This window comes from Lytechinus variegatus, chromosome 7 (genome assembly GCF_018143015.1).
Source record: "Lytechinus variegatus isolate NC3 chromosome 7, Lvar_3.0, whole genome shotgun sequence".
NCBI classification, from domain to species: Eukaryota; Metazoa; Echinodermata; class Echinoidea; order Temnopleuroida; family Toxopneustidae; genus Lytechinus; species Lytechinus variegatus.
The window spans coordinates 17,770,621-17,780,041 of NC_054746.1; the positions used below are offsets into that span (position 1 = coordinate 17,770,621).

Genomic DNA, 9,421 nt, shown 5'->3' on the forward strand with positions numbered 1-9,421 from the left:
TACGAAACTGCTGTTCCATTTCACCAATTTTCGACAAATTAAGTCCTCCCAGCAGCCGTACTTCGATTTTGTCATTCATTTGACGAGCATTTTCAATACTGTGTTATTGAACCCTCCGTACAACGCGGAGCGAAAACGTTACATAATACAGCACGGGAATTTCCTCAAGAACGATAAATACCTAAACTGGGCTCCGTAACACAAAGATTAGCGATCAATCGCTAAATCGACTGACCAATCATTATCAATGTTACACGCGCATTAGGTTTAAAATATTGACCAGGGACCAATCAGAGCGGTTTTTTCATATTTGCAATTCATCGCAAACCTTTGTGTTACGGAGCCCAGAATTCAGTTCGAGCATCTATAGGCCCTGTCTATAGGTAATGTAAATTTTGCTACAAGCATGGTGAGACGGATGTTATGTTACCTCGTCCTTTACATCATTTTACCTGAATAACGCCACTACATTGAAATTAGTAACGTTGTCGCATGTGTGGAAGGCGACACGATTTTGGTTGACCTGTTTTGATCAACAAATCTTGTATATTGTACAAAGCATTTTTGAACGTCCTCGAGAACATTCCCGTTATGTAACGTAAAGTCACGCGGGCCGCGGATGACCAACGTCCTGGATTGATCAATCCTCACCATGATGAGTCTGCATCGATCGGGTAAATTTGTAACCACTGTATCGGCTTGGTGTATCCCTCAACCAAAGTCCACTGCCCAGACCCTATATTCCCCCTATATTCCTCCTCCCGGTAAAACTGGCTCATCTCAAGTGGGGAAATCGGATTGGCCGTTCAATAATGACGTCAGACCTCATTCTCACCGTAAGATTACCACATGCGGATGCCTTCCAAGCAACATCATCTTGTCCACCTGATAACCTCTTCCATTACTCGTTGAGCAGATCGCAGGTCCATGGTCACATGTACACACGATTGAGCAAGAGCCATTTTCCACTTAACAATTGGCATAATTGAGGCTCAGATCAGTCAGATGTACATGGATCAGGTGGTCATCAATCGTATTCAATGTGATATAAGTCTTGGTCGATACCAGGTTAATTCTTACGCTGATGGAAACAGAAAAGGAAAAGGAGTGAAACAGTATTACACAATTATGACCTCCAACAATAATTAGACATACAGAGCCTCTTTCATAGAGTTACAACTAGCCTATGGTAAATTCTCATTATATATGTTATGGAAACTACTATGATAACAGAGCTTAGCAGCAAATCGCCATCAAGGTTTCCATGGTAGTTACAACAATGACAAAGTTAATCATGTGTTGCCATATAGTAACAAATAATTGTGGAAAATCTAGGTAAAAGTCTTGCGGATATCGAACGTCTTCCTTAGTTTTTGACAAGCGCTCCTGGTATTTGAAACAAACATTTTGTCTTGAGCGACATGCAAGATCCATTTTCCAAATGTGTTGGAAAATGCATTTCCATGGTAATGACATATTAAAGCATTAAGATCGAATCACTTGTTCAGTTTATGACCTGTGTCCCTGAAATTTGGTACATGAAGTAAAGGTGTATTTGTGTCAGAAATTGTGTTGCCATTTTACAGCATAAATTAGTTCATGACCAGTACTCGTGAAAATTGGTACAAACAATTAATTGTCTCGGTGTAAAGAAATGCGTTAAGACCAATTTCCAAATGTGTTGGTAAATTGTGTTGCTAATAAAACACATTAGGAAACTATCCAAAACACGGAACGAGAGAAAGTATGTTTAAAGTGTTGTGAGAGAAGAAATCGTGAAGAGTGCTTGTCATATTTCGCAATAGCTGTAAAATGCCACTGAAAAGCCTTGCATCTGATTGGAAGAGAGGGGAAGAGAGTAACAGTCTCAGTAAAAAATCACTTACTTGCACTTAATAAAACTAAAGGGGTAAGGCAGGGTAAGATGAGCATAGGGGCAAGTTGAGCCACCATCCCCAGGCCAATAATGAATGAGTCAGAAATTGTGGTGGTGTCATGTATTGATGACCCATTACATAACCCTTTATCCCACCACATTGTTTTCGACTTTGAAAAAAAAGTACTTTTTTTAGAGGGAAAAATACAAATTTCAGCAAAAATAGGAAAGAAGGGTGTAAAATAGTGCTTTTTACCCACACACGTCTTTAAATAAAACAAAGAAATAAGAATTGTTAGTCCAGGTATGGATCTTATTCTTGCCATAGTCTTTTACATGATGGATGCTTAAGATATGTGTGGATGTGAAAATATCGCATTAAGTTCAGACTGGGGTACTTTGAGCCAGCCAACATGGGGCAAGTTGAGCCATGGTAATTCTCATGGTAATGTATAATAATAAATAAAAAAAAAACCTTGAAAAGCCATTGATTTGCAGGCAGAAAGGTGCAAATTCACATGGCAGTTTTTTTACTTTTAGAGGATGTTAGTATTTATAGAGAATTAGCAAGTGAAGACTTGAAATTAAAATATTGACATGCTGGTTCTTCCCGCATACATTTTGTACATAGGTTTTGTGGCTCAACTTACCCCTGAAGGTGGCACAACTTACCCACAGATGGGGCAAGTTGACCCATTTGACATCGTTTTTTTCAAAGGTCACAATGAATTTCATTATGGGGTGTAGAAAGTTACATATAGGTGGAAAATATTTCCCAAGAATCAAATTTAAAGGCAAGGTACTTATTTCTATATTATCAGTCATATCAATTCTAACATGCAAAATGCAAAAAGTGTCACAACTTACCCCGCCCGGGACCCCGCCTTCCCCTACTCTCCTGAGCTGCACTTGCAATGCTTTTCTTTATCAGACACCAGGTCTCATGAGAATATAATTTTGAAATGGGTCTCAAACCTATGACCTTCACATCCAGAACCAAAATCAGCTAAAGATGCAAGCCGTATGGATTTTCGCCGTGTATTTACCCTATATAAAGAGAAAAATGACAACGTTAAAAATACTACATCCACAAGAGCCTCACTTCAGGCAAAACAATCGTGACCCAACCGAACATTATTTTCACAGGCATATTGGGCCGAAGACTTAAAGACATTTCAGATTTCACAAACTTCCAAACTGAAGAAAAAGAAATAATTGTAAGATTGTTCAACATTGAATGTGATTCGTATTACATACCATGAATATGATATGCTATGAAAATGTCATTCTGATAAAGTACGCAATAAGCACTTTATAAGAAAGTATAGACTAATCATCAGTAAATGTGCCCACATTTCATGCAAATTATCGGAAGAAAAGAGGCTAATATTTCCTTTCTGATTTCCACCATAGGGTTAGGCTTACTCATTCCGTTTTCCCCATCACATGCAGTGTCACTCAATTTTTTTCTGTACAATCATGGGCGGAAATCACAGGGGGACGCGTCCCCCCCCCCACCTACCCAAAATATAGGGGGATATCAGAATATCAGATAACCCCCTACTATGTTTGGTCTTTTATGATGGAAAGAAATAAATCATTCAAAATCGAAATAAAACATGTATTTTGGACGAGATGACCTTACTTTTTGGGTGATAACCTTTTTTTTTGGGGGGGGGGGGGGCTTGTCAAATTTATTTTGGTCGAAACGACCTTACATTTGGGAAGATAACCTTTTTTTTCTTTCTTTTTGGCTTGTCAAATTTTCCAGCCCCTGGTCCCCCTTACCTATGGGGAAAGACTTCCGCCCTTGTGTACAATTCAACTTATGTAAACGAAATTGATTAAAAATGTACTCAGCCATAACAGTTTTACTCAAGTATTTGTGAGAATTTTTGTACAACACAAGCTCACCTTATTTTTAGTAGCATCCAGTATATGCCTACATGAAGACACCATGCGCTATAAAAGTAGTTAGATTGAAGTCAAAGTTCAGTCCAATCATACTGAAAAAGAAAATAAATATAGTAACACAAATGAAATGATCCGCCAAATATATATTCTGGAATTATTTTGTTCACATGCATATTATTAGTATTATCATTACCATTTCCATCAATATTGTTATTATATTGTTATTTATATTATTTTATTAAACAAAGACTTTTAGTAGGAATTTGTGATCACGATGCCATTATGCCATTAATATAGGCACATAATGCGGGCGCGAAGCGCTTGCTGAAATACCTAATGTTCAATGTGGGATATACGCATATTTCCTTACAAATCATGCGAGCGGGAAACAGGAGCTCATTTTTAAAAACTGCATGTTTTGTGAAATCAAGCGAAACTTTAAAATATGTTAGAACAGGTAGAAAACATCACTTTGCTCATAACGTGTATGAAGCATATATAACACAATTGTAAATGAACTTTTGAAGATGGCCCACATTGTAAATATAATGATTGAAAACTACTGATCCATTACTCTTATATACTATTGTTTCAATGATTGATCTTATTTATACCTGCTTCTTTTGAGGTATACCTCCATGTTTTAAACTGATATCTTACCTTTCTTTCCAATACACTATTTACATTTTCTTGTAGAAACTTGAAAACTTCTCTCTTTACATTTGTTTCATATTATTATGTTGAATACTGTATTTTACATGTCTTACTTCGCAACACCTGCTTGTACACATATTTTATTTTTCATGACGAATGTTTTGGTGATATGCAGATGACGGCGATTACTTTTCTACTTCATTACACTTCAACTGTAGACATTTTTTGCAGAGTTTTGACTTCAGTTAATTTACTCTGGAGTATACTTGTAACTCAGAACTTTGAATTAATAACTTTATCACAAAATTGGTTTAAATAATCATCTCCCCTCTGACGGAGATGATTTGAAAATTCATTTAAAAGGGGGATTTGAAAATCTTTGATATGAATTGATAAAACTTTATGTGTAATAAAAAAATAACGAGGTAGTGGAACGGGAAGATAATTATGTACATGTAGGCCTACATAATCCATTGAATTATGCAGAACTGACTCGTAAGTTGTTTAAAAATCATTTAAAATCATACTGCCCCCCCCCCCCATTTAAGAGACACAAAAAGAAAAAAATTGTAATGTAAACATGCCGTTAAAAAAAAGGGGGGGGGAACCCCTCCCCTTTTTTTTTATTGAAAGTGAATACCTTTTTTTTTTGCTTGTCAAATTTTCTCGAGAAAATGCCCCCCCCCCTTTGGAAAATCCTGCAATCGCCCCTGTGCTGTATAGGGGAAGGCGGGGTAAGTTGTGACAGTTTTTGCTTTTTGCATGTTAGAATTGATATGATTACTAATCTTGTCGAAATAAGTACCTTGCCTTGAAATTCAATTCTTCTGAAATATTTTCCACCTATATATAACTCTCTATCCCCACACTGAAAGTCATCGTGACCTTTGAAAAAAACAATGTCAAATGGCTCAACTTGCCCCATATATGGGGTAAGTTTGAGCCACCTTCTGGGGTAAGTTGGGCCACAAAAACTATGTACAAAATGTATGAGGGGAAAACCAGCATGTCAATTTTTTGTTTAAAGTCTTTTTACTTGCTAATTCTCTATAAATACTAACATCCTTTAAAAGGAAAAGAGCAGTCATGTAAATTTACTCCTTTCAGCCAGCATTTCAATCGATTTTTATGGTTTGTTTGTTTTTTAAGATACATTACCATAGGAATTACCATGGCTCAACTTGCCCCATGCTGTTTGGCTCAACTTACCCCAGTCCGAACTTAGTGCGATAATTTTGTATCCACACATTTATTATGCATCCATCATATAAAAGACTATGACAAGAATGAAGATCCATACCTGGACTAATAATGTTGTTATCATGTATTTATTATATTTAAAGATGTGTGTGTTTATAAAGCACTTATCTATTTCACACTCTTTTTTACTTTTTTGGCTGAAATTCTTATTTTACCCTCTAAAAAACTACTTTTTGTTTCAAAGTTGAAAACAATGTGGTGGGGTTAGGGGTTATGCTATGGGTCATCAATACATGACACCACCACAATGTCTGACTCATTCATTGCTGGCCTGGGCCTGGTGGCTCAACTTGCCCCTATGCTCAACTTACCCCGCCTTCCCCTACCGTCCTCCGGGACATGATGTATTTTTCTTTTCTAATTTTCCCATGTGTCACACAATAATTAATCAATATTAATTCATACAACTGCTTTAATATGGGAGATATGAATCAAAACTTGACACATACTGGTATCAATTCTTATTAATTAATTAAATCTTGGTCGATTTCAATTAAGATGGATGCACATTTAATTCAAAAGAAGAAACATACTTTCACCGCGGAAAAAAAGTCATCTTCATACTTCATCATCTGCTTATCAAAAAATGAATTCCTATGAGGATCCGTAAAATTTGTCTCTTGAAAACGAGGTTGTGCCACAACCTAAAAATAACCTAGTATACTAATACTAACCTCGCAATACGCGTGAGTGGCCACAACCTATACTATTCAGTGAAAAGTAATATCTAAAATTTTGCGACATCATCCTTAAAAATGTATAAAAACCGATTATAAACCTTGTCCTTAAATCAAATTTCGCAAACCCCGGTCATTGGCACTTTAGGTGAATTGGCAAATACCCGTTTCTTTGAGCCATTTTGAAAATGTTTCAAAAGCTGTTAACACTGTTTTGAACATTAAGCTTATTATCATTTTACTTACCCGGTCATAATTAAACTGGTGTTTGAAATCAATCCTGAGATTTGTAGTATTTTCTCTCAGCACGTGCATATCCAATTTTCTGTCAGATGTGCCGGTACCAGTCCTATATGTCCGCTGTTTAATGTCTGCGGTCTCACGGCGCCTTATTTGGCAAAAGACATTCCTTTAGAAACCTTCAGACATGTCAGAAGGGACATCATTCCTATATATGACCTCTACGACATGTTCAAGAACAACAACTAACTCTCCAATTTAGCGGTACACATTCCAAGCTCTTGTTAATTTCCCTTCTCCAGTGTGCAGGGTTACATGGAAATACACTTGTTTTTAAATCCATGTGACACCTTTTCCTTCGCCTGTCCTCCTCAATGAATTGAATATTTATGATTTTAATCAACAATAACCACTTGATGGACGAATCCAACATGCTGTCTTATACGATGCCGATCTAAAGCAGAGGAATAAGAAAATGAAGTTTCTTTTGTTGTAGCTTGCATTCTTGTACGTAGTTCGAACTCACCTGCCCGTCAGCTTATTCAAAATTTCCCGCCATTCATTTTGCTCGTTTTTCGCACCAGTGCACGTATTCACAGAGTCATTATTGTGGGCGGTATCGTGTATTACGTCACTCAGGCAAAGTTTTGGCGGAATCATTTGCAGCACATGATTTGAGTTCCAACGTTATTTCGAGTCCAGGAATTCATATAGGAAAGACAGAAAATTCCAATGAAATTATATATTTTTCCTCTCCAAAACTGTTGATTATTTTGATACCACTAGAATCCTTGACGTCAGAAATGGTGGTTAAGGTGCAAAAATTAGGATTCTAGGTTATTTTAAGCGTTTAGAAGTAGAAATAATGTCGAATATCCCCCTATATTTTGGCGGCCATTTCCAATATTGCGGCCATTAAAGGGATCAATGCAATTGAAAACATTGCTATTCTGATTCATTATAAAATAATGTTCCAAATGTACAGTTCTCAATCCCCTCCCCCCCCAAAAAAAAAAAAATCCTGTGAAATTACATCATAGTGAAACCTACGTACTGTAAAGAAGTATGCAGCATGTTGGGCACTCATGCACAGACTCTTATTGAAAAGATATGGACAGGGGACAATCACTAATAATCCAGTAACAAAACAGTTAATACCACGACATGGTCTTAGGTCAAATATCTGACATTTGAACTTGTTCATAAGAACAGAAAAACACGCCAAATGATCAGTGAAAGCGTGTACGACATTGATGTAACATTAACCTTTGATCATATTATTAATTTTGCAACACATAATTCGACATTATTTCAATGTAAGTTTGAGTCTGGTAATTCGTAAAGAAAACAGAAAGTTCAATTAAAATATATTTTTCTCAACAAAGGTTGATTGTTTTGAAACCACTAGATTCCTTGACCTTAGAAATTGAGGTTTAGGTGCAAACAATACATATCCGATCCTATCGCGGAGGCAATTTTGAAAAATCCAAGATGGGGGCCACTTTTTCGGGGTCGGTGCAAATGCGCTACGTACTCGCATCACTTAATTAGAGAAATATAAATCCCATTGCTGAATTCCAACTAAAGGCATGGTCACACCGCCCGAGCGTTGTTGGAGCGGTCGTGGAGCGGAGAGAAAAAAATCATCACCGCTCGCTACCGTTCACCATTTTCGATTTCGATTTTTTTTTTTTTTGGTTTATGTTTTCGATTTTTTCCCCAATTTTGTGAGCCCTCTTTCCCTACCGCTCCAACAACGCTCGGGCGGTGTGACCATGCCTTAACATTTTTGTAATATCCACTTTTTATGTCAGTACCCCACATGGCCTGTATGATAAAATATTTTCAACCCATTGCATTCGAATTGTGTGGTAAGATCCCAGGGTAAGATACTCATCCTGTTCATGATTAAACAAGAGTGTCACTAAGGCGAGCACATAATACGCCCGCCTGTAAAGCGGAAAATGGAGTAATTGGTCAAGCAAGAAAAGTGGAAGGTGGCGACTTCACCTTTGACTGTCTGACCTCAAAATCAATAGAATTCCTGGGATCTATGCCAGTATCATACACACCAAATTATTTGAGCCTAGATTATTGCATTTACAAAGACTTCAGATGGGTAAGATGAAAACATATCAACGTGACCTTAGCCTTTAACCTTTTGACCTCAAATCAATAGGCTTCCTGGGATCCATGCTAGTATCATACACACCAAATTATATGAGCCTAGATTATTGCATTTACAAAGACTTCAGATGGGTAAGATGAAAACATATCAACGTGACCTTGGCCTTTAACCTTTGACCTCAAAATCAATAGGCTTCCTGGGATTCATGGTAGTCTCATACGCACCAAATTATATGAGCCTAGGTTAAGTCAAACTGAAGTTATCACGTTTACAAGGACTGCAGAAGAGTAAGATGAAAATGTCACTGTGACCTTGACCTTTGAACCTCAAAATAAATAGGCTTCCTGGGATTCATGGTAGTCTCATTATCTAATACACACCAAATTATATGAGCCTAGGTTAAGTTAAACTGAAGTTATCACGTTTACAAGGAAAAGTTAACGGACAGACGGACACTGAGCGTGATACCATAATGAGTCTCGTCTAGGACGAGCGTATAAAAGGTGCTGGCACATCAACCCTGCTCGATTCAGGGCTGCTGAAGTCACCCCACCTTTTTGCCTATTTTCCCTCTCTATTGGAAAATTCGCAGTGTTTAGCCCCATTGACGCAAAAAGATATTTCTGCAACGAAGTAAAGCCACTTTATTTTTTTGAACCCCTCTGTGAATGG

At 37.3% G+C, this 9,421-nt stretch overlaps 1 long non-coding RNA gene across 2 annotated transcripts; it reads right to left on the reverse strand.

The window, feature by feature from the left end:
* Window positions 1-273: 273 nt before the first annotated feature.
* LOC121418612 lies at window positions 274-6,801 on the reverse strand. 2 transcript variants are annotated; one of them, XR_005970484.1, is made up of 3 exons: window positions 6,628-6,801; window positions 3,791-3,882; window positions 274-1,081 (listed from the first exon to the last, which is right to left on the reverse strand). It is a non-coding gene; the product is annotated as an uncharacterized LOC121418612 (long non-coding RNA). The 2 variants fall into 2 exon arrangements; XR_005970483.1 differs by lacking the exon at window positions 274-1,081 and adding an exon at window positions 2,830-2,923.
* Between the last annotated feature and the right edge of the window lie 2,620 nt (window positions 6,802-9,421).